Source organism: Amyelois transitella, chromosome 4 (assembly GCF_032362555.1).
Source record: "Amyelois transitella isolate CPQ chromosome 4, ilAmyTran1.1, whole genome shotgun sequence".
Taxonomy (NCBI): Eukaryota; Metazoa; Arthropoda; class Insecta; order Lepidoptera; family Pyralidae; genus Amyelois; species Amyelois transitella.
This window is the reverse complement of record NC_083507.1, coordinates 11597651-11621661: the sequence shown is the minus strand read 5'-3', so window position 1 is coordinate 11621661 and position 24011 is coordinate 11597651. Positions and strand designations below refer to the sequence as shown.

At 36.1% G+C, this 24011-nt stretch overlaps 1 protein-coding gene across 1 annotated transcript in view; it reads left to right on the top strand.

Annotated features, from left to right (window-relative positions):
* The first annotated feature begins 2833 nt into the window (after positions 1–2833).
* The window catches only part of LOC106136824 (neuroligin-4, Y-linked), a 74386-nt gene continuing 53208 nt past the window's right edge, over positions 2834–24011 (top strand). The window contains exon 1 of the mRNA XM_060954300.1: positions 2834–3008. The gene's annotated coding sequence lies outside the window, so the exon portion shown is untranslated. The remainder of the gene's footprint in view (positions 3009–24011) is intronic.

The window sequence follows — 24011 nt, the reverse complement described above, 5'->3', positions numbered from 1 at the left end:
GTTTCAACATTTATTTTGTAACGAGTACTAGCGCTCGAATTCGCATACGTTGTAAAAACCTGAGCAACAGTGTACCATTCCTTTTATTATCTATAATACCTTATGTAGAAACCGCTAATTTAGAATAAAACCCAACCAATCATATCCGAAAATGGGTAAAAAGACGATTAAAAAATACTATGTCCTAATATAAAAGACTCGCTTTCGCACGCGTCTCCTCCATATAAAACCAAAATTATCGGTTAATTTTGTGGTCTAGTTTTGCACTTATTAGGTATTGAAAGTGGGGAGAGAAATTAACGGTATCTGCGGGCGTAATCTAATAGTATTTTATATTCATCCAAATTTAGAACGGAAGTTTTAAACCCATTCATCACATTTCCAAATTACGAGGTTAAGAACTAAAGAACAAAATTTAAATTCGGATACGGTTTAAAATTTAGAAACAGAGTTCTAAATTCGAATTCAATAATAATTTTGAAAGTGAGTTTTGAACCAGATCAATCAGATCTCGAAACGACCCGGCCGAATCGAAACAGGGCTATATATTGGATTTATTTGAGGCAAAGCGCCGACAATCCACTAACAAATACTTGGAACTCCCTAACACAAATATTGGTTTCGTGTTGTGTTCACGCCTCGCATTCCGTCTAAAGTAGTCTGGACTTTTTAAGAGGATAGACGCTTTAGTTTTTCTAAGTTTAAAAGTTGTTTTTGTACGTTTGCGCGTGTTTTCTACGATGTACGATAAAAGTTCGAGTCACGAAATATTGATAAATTACAGAATTATTATATAGATTTCTCATATAATTTTAAGTTTGCTTAACTTATAAAACAAATTGTTCTTGTCAAGCCAGGAATAATTAAGTACTTACTGCATAAATAGAGCTACAAGAATTTAACTTCTCTGAAGCTAGGAAAACCAAAATTAGCTTTAAATATAGTTCCTCGCTTAAATGTCAGTATGTAAAGATTGTAAAGTTTTACTTAAGATTATCTCTCACGCCGTTACAGGTAAATGCTCTAATGCCTTAGAACCTTATAAACGCAACCCAAATAAAAGTAATTGTGTCATAGCGACCTTACAATTTGAACCCGTATACCGAAGAAAACGTACGCTTTCGAATTTCTTTGGTCACGCCACTTACCGACGCATTTATTGAAGGCTTTTTAATAACAAGCGGTAAAACAAAACGCAAACTACTCATATCGCGTTTTGTTCACTTTGCCTCACAGCATGGTATGTGCGACGCCGTTTTCATCGCGCGAAAAACTATCGCTGGCCCGTTTCATGTCATAATAAAAAGCGAAATAGCGGCGGCGCGATAGAACGGCATAGCGCGTGCTATTCTACGGCTGGAGGAGAAGCCGGAATTCAAAAATGACCTGGATTGGGCAAGTCAGGTTTTTACACAAAGCGAATCCCGTCAGATCTTCGCAACCCTTTCCAAGGAAACTTTACATACATATAATCACGTCTATATCCCTTGCGGGGTAGACAGAGTCAACAGTCTTGAAAAGACTGATAGGCCACATTGAGCTGTTTGGCTTAATGTTAGAATTGAGATTCAAATAGTGACAGGTTGCTAGCTCGTCGCCTAAAAAAAAGAATCCCAAGTTTATAAGCCTAACCCTTAGTCACCTTTTACAACATCCATGGGAAAGAGATGGAATGGTCCTATTATTTTTTCTATTGGTGCCGGGAACCACACGGCACTTAAAGGAAACTTTACTCACATTGAGTCATGGTATCACATCCAGTTACCGAAATGTGAATGTCTCCCTACGATATTTTCTCCTAGCTAAAGAACAGCGGTTACCAACAAACTAAATCATAACATGAAAAAAATTAATTCAAACGCGCTTAGCAAGACTGAAAAAAATACACATACAGACGCTCAGCTGTGACCAAGACGGAAGATAACCTAAAAATGTAACTTCATATTCTGATGTCATCAGGATAGCTGTCAAATAATCAATGGGTGGAATGAATAATGTTCGCCATTTGAGTAACCGGTCGGCACTGTTTCGAATAATTAATTTTTGGGGTGTGTACTGTAACGTTTTGTGAGCCTGATTTTGACGGCGCATGCGCGGTGAGGCAGGCTCTAGGCGCGCTGTGTAGGGTGTCCACATGTAAAGCGGTATTGGAATAATGGCGAGGTGATTTTTTTTTGACGAATATTCCGGACGCGGGTGTATGTTAATAGATGTTATTTGTGTGCGTTAATCTTCAAAAAAATTGTACACAAATTAAGTAGATGTCACATTTCTTCCGCTGATAAGTTTAAATGGTAAAAGAAAAGATTTCGTAAAATCATTGCAAAAATTGCGTATCTAGTATGTTAAAAATCGTATAAGTAAAATTACAAAATAAAATGTACTCTTTTATTAGTTTATCAATTCATTAATTAACAAATAAGAATATCCATAACTTTTATTAATTTTTTTGTGTAATTTACAATTAACTAAATATTTCAAATGTTTTAACTTTCAATTAAATTTGTAAACATCAAACTTATTATTTAACGCATTAAAAATTCCATTAATGATATTCCTTCCTCAAATTCCTTGTAAATCACCCCCGAATAATTCATAAAAAAAATGGCTTAAAACCTACTTGGTCACCCTATTTGCAGCTTCCAGTACCCGAGAAGCTCTCATATTGACCTATACGTATTACGAAGTTCTCTTTCAGGCTGTGCGAAAGAGACGCAAGAAAACATTGAACAGAATCCTGGCGGGTTCGAAAAGGACGGAAAACTTGAGTACAGTGCCAGGTCTATTCGTTTCAGTATATCGCGACCGCTCAAACGTGGCGGGTCGGTGCGGGTGAAACTGGATTTTTCGAAAATACGATTCAGATATGAGACTTAGTGCTGTGTGAAATATTAATATAACTGTGCAGTGCGAGTTGAGTGTGAGAAAAACGGTGAATTGTGCGAGGATTTGTGGCGTGTGTTCTCGTTACCGACCGAGCTATATCCCGAGGGAGTCATTCCAGGAATGTAAGTAAATTTGACGCTTTTAAGAATTCCATCCTTACAGTCGGCTTGTTTTCGGTGAATATTTCAAAAGTGCTTTGGTATTTGGGGTGATTGGACATTTATCGTGATTATTGTTATTTGGAAAGTCAAGGATTTTAAGTGTTAATAAGTGCAATGTTTATAGTTCAGTTGACATAACCTCAATTTATAAGAATGGAGTATTTCCTCGTGGATTTAAGAAATAAGAGAGAAATGATGAAAATCTCAGTTGTTTTTATGGGCTTATTGTTATAAAAGAGGAAAAATAAACAAATATAAAACAAAATGACGTTGATCATTTGTGATAAAACTTAATGGCCATGAGATTCCTTGGAACTGCTTTAAACGAGTGGGTTTTAAACCAGGTAATTAAAAATTAAAATTAAACCTGTATAAATTAAAATTTACTATAGAAAAGAACAATATTTTAAACGAAAAAATTATATACTTTTTTATTTGTTACAATATAGAGAGATATTTTCTAATTGGAGTACAGCACTTAAAGAAATCGGATGTCCGCGAGTTGGTGATATAGATTCTAAAGCAATCATGTGTACGCGCTTAAAGACTTTTTTTAAATAATTAACTTATTTTTTTTGAACGGCCTGTAGCACAGCACGCGCGATCACCGTTTTTTATCGCGCGAAAAACTATCGCTGTCCCATTGCATGTCAAAATAAAACGCGAAACAGCGATTGTTTTTCGCGCGATAAAAACGGTATAGTGCGTGCCTCAGAAGCAGTATAATTGATGTGACTTTATCGACGAGCTTGCAAGAATGAAAAGTAATAATATAGAAGAAAAGAAAGATACATTTCTGCTTTCTTTACTTCAGGTTTTTATTTAATTTTGTACACATATACCGTGCCGTGTGGTTCCCGGCACCAATAGAAAATCAAGACCACTCCATCTCTTCCCCATGGACATCGTAAAAGGCGATTAAGGGAATAAACACATTCATCTCGTACAGGTTTTATCGTGATCCAATACAGGTTTAAAAGGTAGCAGAGGTCAGACGGGAATTCTTCGTGTAAAATAGTTTTGGTTCTAAACCACTAAAATCTTCTTCTTAGTCGAACACTCTTGACAGAGTGGTCGTGGTTGCGCAGACGAGGTACATGGAGAGGTGTTCGGCAGGTCGTATTCTTTCCTGAGGACTGTTCTCTCAGTGATGTGCTTCCATTTCTGCCGGTGACAGACGTTGCGAGCACACTGGACCATGGTAGACTCAGTAGCTTTTTTGATCAGGTCAGTCCAGCGAGTTGGAGATCGACCGCGTGTTCCATTAAAATCATACATACATACATATCACGCCTCTTTCCCGGAGGGGTAGGCAGAGACTACCTATTTCCACTTGCCACGATCTCTGCATACTTCCTTCGCTTCATCCACATTCATAACTCTCATGCAAGCTCGGCGGTTTCGGGTACTTTTGACCTGACCCTTTACCAGGACGTCCTTAATTTGATCAAGATACGATCGTCTAGGTCTTCCCACTCCGACCTTTCTCTCCACACCCTCCTTGTATATCTGCTTAGTTAACCTGCTTTCATCCATTAAAATCACTAGCATAAAAATCACGACAAACACAGTAGCGTCGAACTAGTCGAAACTGTAACAGCCATTTTTCAAAGGTGGTTAAAAATGGAGCAAGTCGTCATATACGAGTTACCCCCGTATCGGCATTTGGCGAACCTCCAACACTAAACGTGGGATAAAATTTTTAGTTTGGGAGCGAATGCATCTCGGTAAATTTATAGGCTTTGTCTTTGTGGAATGTGTTCGGGTCATTTAACGTGATACATGCATCACTTCTTTCTCTCTTACAGGGTAGTCAGAGCCGTTATATCCCAAAAAGAATAAGTGCACGTTTTGAATAAATATACATTACGTATATGTCCTTTGCGGGGTAGATAGGGCCAACAGTGTTGAAGAGATTGAAAGACACATAAACTATAAAACAGTGAACGTGACCTTTCTAAAATATAATTCCTCAGATTTTTTTTTACATCCTGTTGCAAAAAATAAATAGTCTTAATAAAATATTAAACATATAATGATAGGCTTTATAGACGCGGGCAAAAGCTAGTGATGTGGTCCATTTCAGCTAGTAAGCCATCACAAAATGAACGTAGTAATCGAGCCATGAATTTGATTCTTATACGCAAAAGTTTGCATTTATTTAGTAGTACCATGTGGTTCCCGGTACCAATAAAAAAAAAGAATAGAACCACTCCTTCTCTTTCCCATGGATGTCGTAAAAGGCGACTAAGGGATAGGCTTATAAACTTGGGATTCTTCTTCTAGGCGATGGTCTAACAACCTGTCACAATTTGAATCTCAACTCTATCATCAAGTCAAAAAGCTGAACGTGGCCTATCAGTCTTTTTAAGACTGTTGGCTCTGTCTACTCCGCAAGGGATATAGACGTGATTATATGTATGAATGTATGTATGTAAAAATGTAGTCTCCACCTACCAATCCAGGAAATAGACGTAAAATATGTTAGTGATACTGAAATCAAATAATATGAATGTCCATTTCATCGCAACTTTGCCCAACAAAACTTTCCACTGAACATGCATTTGTTAATACATCAGAAACTAATCTCTAACAGACATTAACTCTCCCTGTATTCCTGTGGGAACCATTATTCTCTCTGTCATCGAACCGACGAAAGCCATTATTTATTCGATTACACCGCCCACGATTATGTGACTTCATACATTGTAATTTAGTGACTGAAGTTAGTGAAGCGGTTTGGGACTTGGGAATCAAAGGTCCTTCTATTTTCGCATGTCTGTTGACCTCGTTGTGGTTATACATACATACATATGGTCACGTCTATATCCCTTGCGGGGTAGACAGAGCCAACAGTCTTGACAAGACTGAATGGCCACGTTCAGCTATTTGGCTTAATGATAGAATTGAGATTCAAATAGTGACAGGTTACTAGCCCATCGCCTAAAAAGAATCCCAAGTTTATAAGCCTATTCCTTAGTCCTATTCTTTTTTGTATTGGTGCCGGAAACCACACGGCAATGGTTATATCTGAATCACAAGGGCTTGGATTCGATCCCTGCTCAGGTCATGTCGATAAATGATCGAAAGATTGACCTGGGTTCATTGAATTAGAAATATCGATGTTAGAGAAATGTGTGGAGTGAAAGAGGATGTGGTGACCAAAATTAAAAAGAGCTTGTGAGATGGTTTGGACGACATAATGGATAAGGACATGCTAACGAAAGGAATTTATAAGGCATAGCTGACTGTAAAAGTTGAACAGGTTCAAATTTTCAAAGACCAAATTTCGAATGTCTTGAAAAAGGAAGATGTTAGGAGTACCCGTAATCGTCGAATATGCATGAAAAGAGTCATGTGTGTGGAGGAAGCATTTAGTAGAATCATAAACATGACACAAGGTTTAATAGCCAGGGTGTTCGTTATTCAAAATAAAAACCATGAAGGTTCAACAATTTCCAATTATTCCAAAAAAAATAATAATTTCCAATCCTAATCAGATTCATAGACGTGTTCCTCTGCCATTTTATGCCAAGAAACCTTACGCAGTGCATTAATCACTGAGCAAGCAAAGCATGAATTATTCAATAGCTTTCTTCAATCTCGCGTATATTGATGATGTTTTTATGATGTAAAATGTTTGACGCTAGCATATAACGTTCACCCCTTTGGCGCCACAAGATACTAATCATTTGAATATGATAATGATGTCTTTTTTAAGGCTACAAATGAGATGGAAAGTCGTCATCAGAAGGATAGATTTATTAACTTAAATTGAAGAGAATTATGAATGTGAATGAAGCGAAAGAAGTTTGCTGGGACAGTGATATGTGGAAAGTAGTGTAAGCTGAAGGAGAAACCGCCAGATATCTGGTTAAGCAAAGCAGAAAAGGAGAAGAAAGAAGAGCTGTTTTAAAATTAAATAGTACCTTCTTAAAATTAGTTTTTCACAACTTATTTTTAAAATTTTGCACATAACTTGGTAAGTGTTCGTTTAGAACAACAATAAAACTTCATAGTTGTAAGAAAACACCAAGGTCTGAACGGAGAAAAATTAATACAATTTTAAGTTTTTTTTGTTTTCTATTTGATAATGATCAGCATGATATGTTTAATATAGGACATACATACATATAATCACGTACTGTTGGCTCTGTCTACCCCACATATGATATAGACGTGAATATATGTATGATATAAAGATTCTTATGATGACATTGGAAAGGGTCGTAACTTCACTGACCTCTTTTATTCTATTTGGGGAATCTAACCCAATTTGGATCATTATTGTTTTTGCACAAGGTAAAAGTGCTTCCTTTGGTCAGCTAATATTATATTGAGAGATGTACACTGAGCCACATGGAAGAGTATACCGTCTGCGTATCATATTTGTATTGCAAATGATATACTTATCCATGTGGCAAACTGTACAAATACTGATTATGTTTCTTTTTAATGTCAGGTCACTGTCAGACAGATCTGTTTTGTTATGAGCGAAGTATAGTGGTAGGTAGGGAGTGAATTAAGTATAGTCATCGAATGATGTATTAATTATAACATATGAATATTAGAGCTTTCTCTTTACAGCGTCGGTAGTCGAATCGGTAAAGTGCCCGGTTAAAATGTGTGATGCGCAGAAAGACACAAGTTCAAATCCCGCCTTGGCCATGTATCAATACTATTTTCAAAGTGATGTACATTAGATTGAATACGAATCAAAGCTTTTTGGGTGAGGGAAAACATCGTAAGGAAACCTGCACATTCAGGAAACTGAATGTGTGACCATGGATCCAATACGGGTAAGGTTTAACCTGCAAAGGTTGCGGAGGTCAGATAGGAGTTGCTTCGTGTAAGAACCTGACTCAATCTAGGATCCATGGTCAAAGGCTTACCCCGGACTTCTCTTCAGAGAGGCGAGGATGCAACCTGGACTAAAGCCAGAAGGAAGATTACAGCTCTCTCTGAGCTACATTTACCTCAAAACAGAATAAAAGGCTAAGAATATTACAACTAAAGCTTCAATAATGACTCAATTCCCTATAATATCATCTCTTCGATCCACGCTCATATTTTATCTACAGACTATTTGACATTCGCACTGATGATAGTTATTGAATAATTCATGTTCTTAGTGATATGATTAATGCTTTTTGCTGGAGCTATTGAAGGAAGATAGAACCCACTGTTATGTACTAATGGGCAGTTATAGATAGATTTTTTTAGGTTGCCTATTATGTTTCTGACTTGGATTAATGACTGCCATCTAGTGGCAACAGCGTTAACTAATGAGGGTATTGAAGTAGATTGCTTCTCGTCTAAGGACTAAGTTTCATGCCTTAACTGATTAAGGACTTGTAGAGGGTTTCTGTATATGCCTACTTAGGATTAGACTCTATTCCGATGTAGTAAAACATAGTTTTCACCTGCTACAGATTTCAATATTCTTATTTTGCTTCGTCGGTAATACCATATTTTCCACCAGAAAGTCTCCGATTTTAAAAGTACGTTCGTCTGGGCGTTCTCTCCTATTGTTACAATTTATTTATTTTCTTTTTGTATTATTTGCGTTCATTATTTATGACCTTCTAAGCCATATTATTAGTATTTCTGTATTGATTGTATTCTTATTTTTTTCCAAAATTATACTTTCAAATAATGAGTGTGTATTTTTTAATTGTATTTTCTTTTATTTCTTAAAAGCAGCCTTTTTAAAAAACACAGACAAACAACCAAAATACAATGATAGTGCTATCTGTAAAATCAAAGTAATAACATATTCCCTTTGAATTTTAATAAAGAAATTTGGCTAAAAGCATTCTCCGACAATTCTCAAATAAGGGGTAATGTTAAATGTATTTGCTCATCTCATTTTCTATATTAATTAACCAATAAACACGAGAAAATTCGCTTTCATTATGAAGAGAGGAATTAATTTCCATGATTAAAGCTGTACTTTGTATCGTAATAATTATGGACATGTAGGGTAGGATCTGTCGACAGTGCTAATTATAAGGATCGTGGTACTTATTTTATACCAAACTAGAGGGCGCTTGTGTCTTCACCCGCAATTCCTGATAATTCGAATTTTTATTCATTATTATGGGACAATGTAAATATCACTTAATAATTGTTATGTCTTTTGGTTTTGAAGCATTGGTTGACGTCATTATTTCACTGGAAGAATACATTGTTATGATTGATTGATTGATCGAAATTTAAATAATAAATAATTCAATTTTAAATGGAATGTCACATTTAAATAAATTGATGCACAGAGTGTATTGAATTTTTTTTTTATCGTCGTTCCCCATATTTTTTTAATCCTTTATTAAACCTCTAAGTGTACTCCTAGACCACATAAGAAATCAATATGTCAAATCACAAGTCCGGTGGTACATATGTCATTAAGTCTCTTAGTAACGGAGGAGTTTTTTGTAGATATAAATATAAGCTTATTACAGAAGCTCTCGAAGATATTTCTAAGAAGAATCTACTTAAAGTATCTTTGAGCTAATTTTACGGTTGAAATTTATATCTCAGCAGGATTTGTCGCAGTTTTGTCATTTTTAAACTTCTTTTATGAATCACTTTAACTTTTTCACACATTTTTACTTGTCGAATTAATTTTCTATCACTAAAGTATGTTTTTTTAACTGAATTTGAACTTTGTCAGTACCATAAAATCTTAATTTTTAAACTACTCATATATGTGTCTGCTTCCTATTATCGTCCTAACTTATGAAATAAATTTATTCGCGTACACAAACAAACCTGCCCTAACAAACATTAGCGCTGTAACATACATACATACGGTCACATCTATATCCCTGGCGGGGTAGACAGAGCCAACAGTCTTGAAAAGACTGATAGGTCACGTTCAGCTATTTGGCTTAGTGATAGAATTGAGATTCAAATAGAGACAGATTGCTAGCATATCGTCTAAAAAAGAATCCCGAGCTTGAAAGCTTAAAATATTTCCTCATGTTTATGACCAATTATGTCGGGGTAGACAGAGCCAAAAGTCTTGAAAAGACTGATAGGTCACGTTCAGCTATTTGGCTCAGTGATAGAATTGAGATTCAAATAGATACAGGTTGCTAGCATATCGTCTAAAAAAAGAATCCCGAGCTTGAAAGCTTGAAATATTTCCTCATGTTTATGACCAATTATGTCGGGGTAGACAGAGCCAACAGTCTTAAAAAGACTGATAGGTCACGTTCAGCTATTTGGCTCAGTGATAGAATTGAGATTCAAATAGAGACAGGTCATATCGTCTAAAAAAAGAATCCCGAGCTTGAAAGCTTGAAATATTTCCTCATGTTTATGACCAATTACGTCTCTGTAGCTGACGGTGGGTAATATTAACCTAATTAAACTTTGCGTAGACTGCACTTACACATTACGGCTTCATTCATATAGCTCTGTTGCAGTTTAATTTTCTAGTGTATAAACATTTGTGAAGTCATAAGTTGTAATGTTATATGCCGTGTGGTTCCCGGCACCAATACAAAAAAGAATAAGACCAATCCATCTCTTTCCCATGGATGTCGTAAAAGGCGACTAAGAGAAAGGCTGATATAGTTTTGGGATTCTTCTTGCAGGCGATGGGCTAGCAACCTGTCACTATTTGAATCTCATTTCAATCATTATACGTGACCTTTTAGTCTTTTCAAAACCGTCGACTCTGTCTACCCCGCAAGGGATATAGACGTGATTATATACATGCATGTACAGATATTCAACACGGAGCTCACCGATGATGGCGTCTCAGTGTATGTTTCATCGTCTCCCGTAAATTTATTCCATTGGGTACGATGACGTGTGTCAACAGATGCGCGCCAACTTTGTTCATTTCATTTTGTTTTGTTCCTGATGTGTTGTCGTCAAAAGAGAACTTTCCAAAAACAAAATAATGAAAACTTCACTCTCAATACGTTTATATTTTAAGGTCGCTTTTGTTTAAACTCTGTATCAAAACAAAGGTGCTTCGTTGGGTTTGCTGGAAGATATATAATTTTTGATTCAGTACCTATTTCTGTACAGACATAGATACATATAATTACGTTTATAACTCTTGCGGGGTAAACAGAGCCATCAGTCTTCAAAAGACTGAAAATCCATGTTCAGCTGTTTGGCTTAAGATGGAATTGAGATTGAAATAGTGACCGGCTGCTAGCCCATCGCCTTCAGTAAGAATCCCAAGTATATTAGCTTTTCACTTAGTCGTCTTTCACGACATCCATGGGAAAGAGATGGAGTGGTCCTCTTCTTTTTTTCATTGGTACCGGGACCCACATGGCACTATACAAGGTTGCTTTAATATTATACATGATTATGATTATAAATAATCAACTAAAACTATGTATAACATACATTCTATAATTAGATTTCAAATTGAACTCCCAACAAATGTGGTTTTCAATTTTACCAAAATTCAAATACCAAAATCACGGATGACCAGACTGGCTGGAAATTTATCTGAAACTCATTAAAACACGGAGTTCGCTCTCGTCTATTATATTTTGACAGTGATTCCCAAATTGGGTCCGATCTACCCTTTTGTTGTTCCTTGAACACGGAACAATAGCTGTATACTTAGTCTAAGTAATTTCGAAGCCAGCGGACTCAGAATTTAATTGCCCACTATTGTGAATAACGGCCTTTATTGTTTTAGTATTAATAAGGGTATTTAACTGGTGACCGCCTTCGTGGTCCAGCCGTTGAATTCTGTAAGACTTGATAATGGTTCTACATACATACATATGGTCACGTCTATATCCCTTGAGTGATAGACAGAGCCAACAGTCTTGAAAAGACTGAATGGCCACGTTCAGCTATTTGGCTTAATGATAGTATTGAGTTTCAAATAGTGACAGGTTGCTTGCCCATCGCCTAAAAAGAATCCCAAGTTGTAAGCCTACTTATCCCTTAATCGCCTTTAACGACATTCATGGGAGAGAGATGGAGTGGTCCTATTCTTTTTTGTATTGATGCCGGGAACCACACGGTTCTAATTCTGTCGGAATCCGAACTACCATACAATACAATACAAATTATCTTTATTGCCCATAAAAAATACATATGTAGTAGAAACATACATTATGAATATGTTGAGCAAAGTCGTACTCATCGCTAAGCGATCTCTTCCAGCCAACCTTTGGGAAGTGAAAAGTAAACTCTTGGAACCGGATGGGCGATATACCTAATAATAAATTAGGCGGAATAATAAATTAACTACCTACATACATACGTAAACTATAAATATAAACTTATACAGACTACATTCATTATATTATACAGAATAAATAAATATGATATACATAACTATATAAAATAGCTTAATTAAAATAAATATTATATTATTACGATCCACGGGGTTTTTCACTAATGTTACTTAAACCTTGGAACTAACTTAATATTTTTTTATATATCAGCTTTCTTACTGGCTCTTTCTCAGTTATTAAAAATATATATATTTTTTAAATAACGTTAATTTACTTCTGATGTAAAGGCCGAAATGGCGAAATAATAGTTCATAGAATTATTATGAAAAACTGCAATTACGAACATAATTAAACTCGACGGTCTATTAATATAATGAAAGTAATTTGACGTTTAATTATTTCAGTCGTCCGTCGCTAACTAGAATATTGTAATAAATTGAGCGTAGTAATTTATTATTCATTTAAAATGTAAAATGTCATTGTAAATATAATTTATTATGAAAGGAGAAGGTTGTTATTATGAAAATGAACGAAATTTACTAATATTATAAATGTGAAAATGTGTTTGTTTGTCCACTTTTCACGACAAAACCACCAAAACGATAGACTGGGATGCGCTTTTTCTACCATGATCCTGATTTTTATGAGTCAGGTTTTTACACGAACTGGCTGCCATCTGACATTCGCAGCCTTTTCAGGGGATGGATTCCAACCCCTGGCAGTGTCCGCATATTTTTAGGCGTACATACATACATATATCTCTTGCGGGGTAGACAAAGCCATTAGTCTTGAAAACATTGAATCTTTCACATTCAGCTGTATGGCTAAATACATATAACCCTTTAATTCGCAGCGTTAGATATACATAACACACACATTTCGAAAATTCTACCTTCAAAACAATATCGATTCTACAGCGGTTTTTTCGATAAGTTAGTTAAAGACATCACTACCCACCCATAGCAAAATATAAAACGTTATTAAGTTGTAAATTTTGAAATTGAGGTACAAAATAGCGTCCCGACCACGAACTGCTCCCGCGCACAAGGTAAGAAATATTATTTTTATTTAATTAAAAGCATGATTTTTCGTTATATTTTACATTAAATATGTTTTTATGTTTGCATTCTACAATTATTAGTACAAAATATTACTAACAAAGTCATTTTGTGTTTTCTATAACATGTAAAAGTGGAATGTTAGCTACAATTAACATTGCGAAGCTAACGGTGATTGAGGCGAAGTTACGAATGTTAACAATAACTAACATTGCGAAATGATGAGCAATGTATTTAGGCTTTTTTATTTTAAATAACCATGGTGTTGGAGGGTGTTTGCATGAATGGTGGCTTGATTTTGTTCTAGCATAAGTTGCGCTTAGAGCGTGTGAAGAAGATTCCGGTCCTCATCTCTCTGGATAGCAGTATATCAGACGGTGACAAAGAGATAGTAAAAGACGAAACTGTTTATAGTTCTGCACTTCCCTCTCTAGATTCCTCTTTGGAACGTCTGAATATTATAGACGAGTCACATGATGATACGCTTTTGCCTGAAGACGTGATACCATCCACTCCGTCTATTTCCGAAGTTCTCGCATCACATAATTTACCACAAGATTTGCCTGCCATTCAATCAATATCATCTGTCTTGTCCGTTCCACCAACTCCTGAAGCTTCAAGTGTGCCCAAGATCACTCGTTCAAGAAAGAGACCTTTACCAACCTTGTTGATAAAAAAAGACAGCATTCATTAAAAAAAACCCTTGAATTTTGAATGGGAAGGCGGCAGATTTAAATAAACTGCAATTTTGGATGAAATAACTTTTATTAAATTTGGCTCTGAATCAAAGTCGCCATCTGAATACTATTTCGATTTCTTTAATGAAGATGTTATAAAAATAATTATAGAAAACACAAATTTATATGCCGTTCAAAAATTTCTAAAAAGTTTCAATTTCAATTTGAGTTTAAAGCGTTACGAACAGATACGTCAATTTTTACACTTTGTCGACAATACCCAACCAAATGATGATCGTTATTTCAAAGTTCGGCCGATTTTTGAAGTAATACGTCAAAACTGTCTTAAAATAGAAGAAGAACATTGGTACAGTGTTGATGAAATGATGGTGCCCTATAAAGGAACCAGAGCAAAAAAGCAAAGAAGTGGGGTTTTAAAATATTTGTCAGGGCAGAAGTATCTGGTAAGTAAAAAAAATCAAAAGCCGACGGGACCGAGGCCTTCTGATGCAATTCGCCGTGACCACGTGGGTCACATGCCTGACTTCATAGCAACTCCAGGCAGATGCAAATTTTGTAAGAATGGTATGACAACTGTTATATGTTCTAAATGTTATTCGAGATTATGTTTTGAGAAAAAATGCAACTGTTTTAAAAATTTTCATGATCAATAATATTTTTAGGTTCATGACAGTTTTTAAAAGAGTTCCATTAAACCATTCTATATTTTTGAAGATATAATAATAATAAATGTTTTAAACAAAATCAATAGAAATTTTATTTTTATTTTCCTGTAGCTTTCGCATTGTTAAAAATACATAACGGTATTTTTGAACACTTAAATGCTGGCCACTTCGTAATGTTACGTATTTTAAACATCCATTTATTAAAAAAATATATATAATTAAATTTTTTAAATATTTTTTAGATTTAGTATATTACATTACTAAATCAAATAATTAAAAAAATATAACAATTTTTAATACAATTCTTGTTGCGAACTAAAGGGATAATCATGTCTTTATCCCTTGCGGGGTAGAGAGAGCCAACAGTCTTGAAAAGACCGATAGGCCACATTCAGCTGCCTGGTTCAATGATAGAATTGAGATTCCAATAGTGACAGGTTGCTAGCCCATCGCCTAAAAGAAGAATCCCGAGTTTATAAGCCTATCCCTTAGTCGCCTTTTACGATATCCATGGGAACGAGATGAAGTGGTCCTATTCTTTTTTTTATTGGTGCCGGGAACCACACGGCACGGCTATTAGATACGATATAAATATATATTTATTTCCATATTTACCATCGCCATAATGTCCATGAGAAAGATATGCAGTGGTTTTATTCTTCAGCGCCGAAAACTACACGGTACATTTTTATGTGTGTGTGTGTTTGTAAAACACATAACCCCCAAACACGTTAAATTGTGACCATGCGTGTTATACTTGCGTGTTGTACTTCATAACAACTGGTTATTATTTCAAAGTTACCGTCCATTTCCTAATACGCAACTGTTTTATTAAAAACTTAGTTATTATGCTTGATTCACGCGGTTATATACGAGTATGTATAAAGCTGTAATGGAAAAAAAAATCAAAAAAAAATCGTCTAGGTCTTCCCACTCCGACCTTTCCCTCCACACTCTTCTTGTATATCTGCTTAGTCAACCTGCTTTCATTCATCCTCTCCACATGACCGAACCATCTTAACATACCCTTTTCTATTCCTGTAACTACATCTTCTTTCACATCACAACATTCCCTTATCACGCTGTTCCTTATCCTGTCACTCAATTTCACACCCATCATACTCCTTAACGCTCTCATTTCCACTGCATTTATTCTGCTTTCATGCTTCTTTTGCCATACCCAACTTTCACTCCCATACATTAATGTCGGGACCAACACGCCCCTGTGCACAGCCAGTCGAGCCTTTTTGGATAGTTTCTGACTGCTCATAAAGGCATGCAAAGCTCCATTCACCATGTTCCCCGCGTTCACTCTCCTTTCAATATCACTATCATACTTGCCATCTGATGTAAACTTTGATCCTAGATATACAAACTCTTTCACTTGCTCCACTTTTTCTCCTCCAATCAAAATATTACATGCTGTCATTTCTTTCTCCATTTCAAAAACCAGTGTTTTAGTTTTACTTACGTTCACTTTCATTCCTTTCTCTTTTAAAGCTTCATGCATACAGTTTACCATCTCCTGTAACTCCTCCGCTGATGACGCCAGTATAACCTGATCGTCGGCATAGAGCAGACATTTGACGAGTAACTCATTCATCCTTAATCCACTTTTAGACTCTTTCAAATCTGTCAAACAGCTATCCATAAATAGGTTGAACAGCCACGGTGACGCAACACATCCTTGCCTAACGCCTTTCTCAATCTTAAACCACTCAGTGTGCGCTCCGTTTATCCTGACACAAGCACTCGAATCCTCATATAAGGATTTCAGTGCTCGTATTAAGAGACTGCTCACCCCATGCATAGAAAGTGCTGACCACAATTCATTCCTCTCAACTCTGTCATAGGCCTTTTCCAGATCTACGAATGTGCAATAGACTTTTTGACTCTTGGCCAAAAACTTTTCGGCTATGCACCGCAAGGAAAAGACCTGATCAGTACATCCCATTCCCTTTCGAAATCCCGCTTGAGCATCCCATATTTTGTCATCAGTTTCATTCCTGACTCTATTAATCAATACCTTAGCATACAATTTGCCGACGACGCTAAGCAGGCTTATACCACGATAATTTTTGCAGTCCAGCTGTGACCCTTTTCCTTTGTAAAGTGGCACGATAACAGCCTTACACCAATCTTTTGGTACTCGGCCGCTTCTCCAACACAAATTGAAAAGGCAGTACAACTGACTAGCTACTACGCCTTTTCCTGCTTTAAGCATCTCGACCGACACTCTATCACACCCAGCAGCCTTTCCCGCTTTCATACTCTTAAGTGCTTCCACAATTTCGAACATTTCAATTTCGCCTTCCATCTCATTCTCTTTTTCTTCGCTATAGCAGAAATCTTTCTTATTTCCTTCCTTTTTTTCAAATAAACTTTCAAAATAGTCCTTCCATATCTTTAGTACACATTCTTCTCCTTTCACAACGCTACCATCCTGGCATCTGATCCTAGTCAGCTCTCTGGTTATAGTATTTCCTCGGGCTGACCTTACGGATTTCCAGAATACTTTCAGATTTGACTGAAAGTCTTCTGATAGCCTTTTATCAAAATCCTCTTTATACTCTTCTTTCTTTCTAATCACAGCTTTCTTAACCAAATCTTTCATTTTCTTATATTCCTGACGTGCTTCATTCACATCTTCATCTATAACCTCTTGCATTCTTAAGTTAGCTTTTGCTGCTAACAAATCCAGCCATGCTTTCTTCTTTAATCGCACAAGTTCTTGCACATCTTTACTCATCCACGCATTTTTGTGATTTTTTCCTTTCCTTCTTCTACTTACACCACACACTTCAACAGCTACTTTCACAATTCTTTCTTTAAATTCCTTCCATCCATCTTCAATATCGCTCATTTCCTCTAAATCTTCAAATTCATCCTTCAGTCTATTAATATACTTCTTACCTACATCCATATCTTGCAAATTTTCTACTTTTACTCTTTCCAAAGCGCTGGTTTGCTCCCTTACCCTGTGCCGCCAGCGATTGAAGATACCCCTTATCCGGGATATCACCAGTAAATGGTCCGAGTCAATGCCAGCACCGCGATATGCACGGGTATCCAGCACTTTGTTCTTCAATCTTTCATCTACAATCACAAAGTCTATCATACTTTTTAAAATACCTTCCACTCTTGTGTAGGTGTGGATCTCTTTATGTTGAAACATTGAGTTCGACACAAAAAGATCCCACTCTAGACAAATTTCTAATACACTTCTTCCATTATCATTCACCTTTTCGTCACCAAACGCACCAAGCACCTTTTCATATCCATCACGCTTTACACCCACCCATCCATTAAAATCACCTAACATAATAATCTTCTCATTTGGCTTGGTAACTTTCAATACTTCTCTTACACTATTCCAGAACTCCTCGTTTTCGCTTTTTGCTGATGTTGTACCCCTCGAACCCACATCCCAAGGTGCATAAACACCTAGAACGAAGATCCGAGTGATTCCAACTTTCAGCCTAATCCATAGAAGACGAGGGCTGACACACTCATACTCATTCACGCACTCAGCCATTCGTGCAGAAAGAATTAGACCGACCCCTTGACAGCCTCGGCTGGTACTGGAAATTCCAGACCAATACGCCGTGTAAGGGCCGTGCTGCGTCGCGTCGCATCCTTTCCGCTTCGTTTCATTCACGCACAACACATCCAAACGTCTTTCATCCATCATCTGGCATACTTCCTCAATCTTATCCTTCATTCCTCCTCTTACATTCATCGTCGCAAAGCGGCTTTCAGCAGACCGCATACCGCTCCCTCCGGGAACGAGACGTGATGGGGTGCGGACACCATCGCCGCCATCTAGGTGCTCTTTCAAAAAATTTGCATCCATGCGATTCCCACGAGACGCTAGGGAAAAATTTTGTCCGCCCCAGCAGAGCAGTAAATAAAACGTACTCTAAAGATAACTTCGTTTAGATTGACAGATAAGTAGGTAATTAGTTGTAATCTAATCATTCCTTTAGAGGAATTTGCCATTTTTTCAAGCAAGTAAATCTTCCATTCAAACAATATAAATATTCTATATAATGTTATGAATACGAAAGTGAGTTTATATGTTTGTTTGTTGTCTCTTCACGCGTTATCTACTGAACCAATAACCTTAAAATTTTTTTTATACCTTGAATAACCTTAAAACCTTTCTTAGTCTTGCTCTAACCAGCTCCTGGAAAACGAGCTCAAAGTAAAGTCTAGTTTTTAATATAATTTCTAATAAATTTAATCATGAACTTCATAGCTTTAGTTCATTCAACGCAATATTAATTATTATGCTTCTTGTAAGCGTTATCTGAATAAGATGAACTATTTTATATATTTTCTTATTTTTATCTTTATTTTTATATTATATTTTTATCGGTGCCGGGAACCACACGGCACTTACCATTTTGTATCATTAATTTAATCACCAATTAGTGTAATTGAGCGAAAGACATTATATCAAGTGTAGTGTAAACATTCTCAACTCTTCATCATCATACATACATACATAAACTCACGCCTCTTTCTTCATCATCATATACACATTATATATATATGATAATTAAAAGTTGAGATATATATATAATTTATATCAATTATATATATAATAGAAAAAATTATAAGACATCATCTCTCTCCGTTCCATTATAAACTTGGGATTCTTCTTTTAGGCGATGGTCAAGCAACCTATCACTATTTGAATCTCAATTCTACCAATAAACAGCTGAACGTGGCCTATCAGTATTTCCAAGTCCGTTACCCTGTCTACCCCGCAAGGGTGATAGACGTGATTATATGTATGTATTCATTACAAAACCAATTGGTGAAGCCATAAACTGCTTTCCAAAATAAACAGACAAGCAATCTCAAAGTTTATCAGTTAAGTAAATACCAGTAACTTGAGCCCATGTATTCTAAGAATTAATACATTTCTGTTACGAGTAATTCAAATCAATCAAATTCGCAAGTTTCGAAATGGATTATGATTAACAGACATACCTATATATAAGGCCACCTTTTTATCTTTCACGGGTAAGACAGAGTGAAAGTTTTGAAAAGTTAGAAGACCACGTTTCGTTAAATGGCTTTTTAATGCAGTTGAGATTCAAGCGACAAGTAGCTAGCAATCACTGATAACAAGAATCCCAGATTTCCCTTGATTGGATTTTACGATCTGCGATGCAAGCAAAGCAGATAAGTAATATTCATTTAATTTTAAAGGTTAAGACAAAAGTCTGTTTTCTCTGTCTGTCTGTCTCTGTCTTCTGTTCTGTTCATGGTTTAATTTCTTCGGGGTAGACAGAGCCAACTGGTTTGCAAAGACTGAAAGGCTACGTTCAGCTAGGTTTAATGGATGAATTGAAATTCAAAAAGTAACAAGTTTCTAAGCCGTCACCTACAACAAGAATCCCAAGTTTTTTAAGCCATTCCCTTAGTAACTTTTTACGACTTCGAACGTCCTATTCTGATGTGCCGGGAACCACACGGCACCTGTAAATCAATTATATTTTAATAATGTGAAATTTATTGTTGTCACTAATATTTTTTTTATGTATATATACATACACATACATACATACATATGGTCACGTCTATATCCCTTGCGGGGTAGACAGAGCCAACAGTCTTGAAAAGACTGAATGGCCACGTTCAGCTATTTGGCTTAATGATAGAATTGAGATTCAAATAGTGACAGGTTGCTAGCCCATCGCCTAAAAAAGAATCTCAAGTTATACTAAGTTTTCTGATTGTACTGGGTCTTGGATGTTTATCTACATAAGTATTTATTATAAAATATAGTATCGTTGTATTAGTATCTCGTAACACAAGTCTCGATCTTACTTCGAGGCTAACTCAATCTGTGTAATTTGGCCCTTATGTATTTATTTATTTATTAGTCGCTACAACAGCATTCATAGGAAAGAGATGGAGTGGTCCCATTATAAAGTTCCGGGAACCACACGGCGTGTTGCCCATTAAGCCCGCGTTACTAAGAAGCGTTAAATAGAAAAAATCTTTCCTTCTATACCTTCAGCATTTCGTGACTCATTCTTGGCTTCCTTCCAACCGAGTTAACTGTTATCTTCTTAACCCAAACTTAATGTTATGTACGACTCACATTGAATATTTATATAAATATATCCACATTTGTTTGCTTTCCCATTTTTCTTACTAATGGCTGGTAACTAATGTGTTTGTATCGGAATTCTTGTGTTGGAAAAATATGGATATTTTTCTTGGAAAACGTTTTTGCAGAAAACGATCCATTGTAATGACGCCATCGACTTATGTTGTCGAGAACGAACTCCTGCGTCGTTCAGATCCGTCAGTCGGTGACGATGTTTGAAGAAAGAATCGAAAAGGCTAGCTAATTTTGGGATTCTTCTTATAGGCTATGGGTTAGCAACCTGTCACTATTCGAATCTCAATTCCGTCATTAGGCCATACTGAACATGGCCTTTAAGTTTTTTCCAAACTGTACGCTCTATTTACCCCGCAAAGGATATAGACGTAGTTATAATATATACGTACCTATGAAAATAAAGTGTTTTTTTTTTTTCTAAAACGGACTCTTATTAACTCCACGCACTCCCACGAAAAATAATACATAATAATAACGTCCCATTCAAAACAGCTCATTTCCCTCAACTAACACCAATCACTTCCTAATTGAATTCGACATTTCAAGTTTGAACCACAAAAGTCGTTAACATGAAACCGGAATTTTTCCATTTGGAACCGCAAAGAAGCAATTTGGGGCAGAACTTGCAATTTACCGATTCATTAGAACGTTAAAAAATCCGTGTACGATGCCCATTATCGCCACAAAGGGCCCGTCGGGGCGGGATTTTATTGAAACAAAAGATATTTTAATTACTTTTAACAGCGAATCATTTTTAACGACGGTTGGGTATTTGGGTTTGATTGTGTTTGTTTGAAAAAAAATTGGGATTTTTTTATATAGACGATCTATCGTTTGACATCTGTCTAAACATTTCAGAAGCAAAATTGAAGTCTAAGGTGGTGTTTATTTATTCATTTGAAACTTTATTGCACAAAAAAAAAATTACAAATGGCGGACTGAATGCGGATTCTAAAAGTCTACTAGCTGACCATACAGAAAAACTTTAAGTTGGTGATGCGAAAAAGTGCACATGCATACTGCAAAACATACATTCCAAACAATATACATAAATACATATAATACATACCAAATACATTATAACAATAAATATAAATTAGGATGACCCATTATGGATCTGCCGAAGGAAGAACCCATTCACAAAATGTTTAAACAAAACATATATACATAAAATCACGCCTCTTTCCCGGAGGGGTACGCAGAGACTACATCTTTCCACATTCATAACAAGCTCAGCAAAACAAACAAATAAACTTACATTCACATTAATAATGTCAGTTAAAATTAACGAAATAAATGACATATAAATAATAAATAAACGTTTATATTTACAACCTTAAAGTTTCGGTTAACGTTTATTTATCATAAATAAAAACCCACACGAAACTGTATTAACTTAATAGTTCCATAATAATTTGGCTTTAACTCGGACCATCAATTTCAGTTTAGCGACCTCACAGCGGTCCAAATGACAATCACTGCTCCTGTTTTAAAGCCAAAATGTTCCGCGTAATGGCTTCCCATTAATAAACTTTTCAATTTAAAAACTCCCGTTTTTGTTAGGTTAGGTTAATTTATAACTTATTATTGGGCTCTGACTGATTCAACCGGGACTTAAACCAGGAGGAAGAAGATTATGTCGAAAGGTGTGCTTAAGAAATCAACAGAAATTGCTTATAATACATACTTCTTACGCTTCATGTACATAAAGTCACATACAAACTTTCTCCATTTTAGCTCATTAGCTTAGGGTACACTTGACCTGAACTTTCACCAAGGCGACGTTTTACAGTAGGTACGTTCGTCTAGGTTTTCGCCTTAAAGTTTTTTTTAAGTTAAACCCTGCCTTACCCAACCCATTATGGTGAAAAGGCACAAACTGCAGGCTCCTCTTCAGAGAGGTGACGATTTAACCAGGATTTATACCAGGAGATAGAGATTTTAAGTGAAACAATCCTTATAACGCGATAGATAAGATCCATCCAGCCAGTGGTAGTATTCCTGGTTCTGAGATCTAAAGCCCCGTGATCTATTTCCAGTCAAATCAAAATGAATAAACTACAAGGAGAGTGTGGAGGGAAAGGTCGAAGTGGGAAGACCTAGTAGATCAAATTAAGGACGTCGTTAAAAAGGTCAGGCCAAAGGGTACCCAAAACCGCCGAGCTTGCATGAAGAGAGTTATGAATGTGGATGAAGCGAAAGAAGTATGCAGAGATCGTGGCAAGTGGAAATATCTTGTCTCTGCCTACTCCTCCGGGAAAAAGGCGTAATTTTAGGTGTGTATATCATAGCTTTTTCTTATCAACCTGGGTCTTGGATGTTTGTTTGTTTTGGAAAAACAAAAAAAAAATTGAATTCCCTTACTTTTAAATATTATACTGCACGTATACAATTTATATTAACAACCTAAAAGTTTCGGCCGAATTTGCGATCCCAATTTGTTTTGCCCGATACGGCGATACAAGCGAGAGAGAAAATAAACTAATTGGTGAGCAAAAAAGAGATGGATATAAACCATTTACCACGTAACTACTTCCAAATCTAAACACGACAATCGTTCAGAAATTTTAATTGGCAATTTGTGTTCAAACGAAACTGGATTGGTACTAAGACTTGTCGAAATTAATTCACAATTTCAACAAAGCTGCCTCTTGAATCCTCAGACTAAATTCAGGAGCAGTAAGAGTTTTAATCTATACTAGTATTATAAAGCCAAAGAGTTTGTTTGTTTGTTTATTTGTTTGTTTGTTTGAATGCGCTAATCTCAGGAACTACTGGTTCGAATTGAAAAAATATTTTTGCGTTGAATAGACCATTTATCGAGGAAGGCTTTAGGCTATATAACATCACGCTGCGACTATTAGGAGCAAAGAAATAATGGAATATGTGAAGAAAAAAACGGGGAAAATTATTCTTCCTTGAGAGCTTCAACAGTATAATATATAGCGCTTAAATAATGGATGATTTAGGAGTCTTCGTCGATGTGACTCGAAATTTAAATTAAATATATGAACATATACATTACATACATTGTGCCGTGTGGTTCCCGGCACCAAAAAAAAAAAAAAGAATAGGACCACTCCATCTCGATCCCATGGATGTCGTAAAAGGCGACTAAGGGATAGGCTTATAAACTTGGGATTCTTCTTTTAGGCGATGGGCTAGCAACCCGTCACT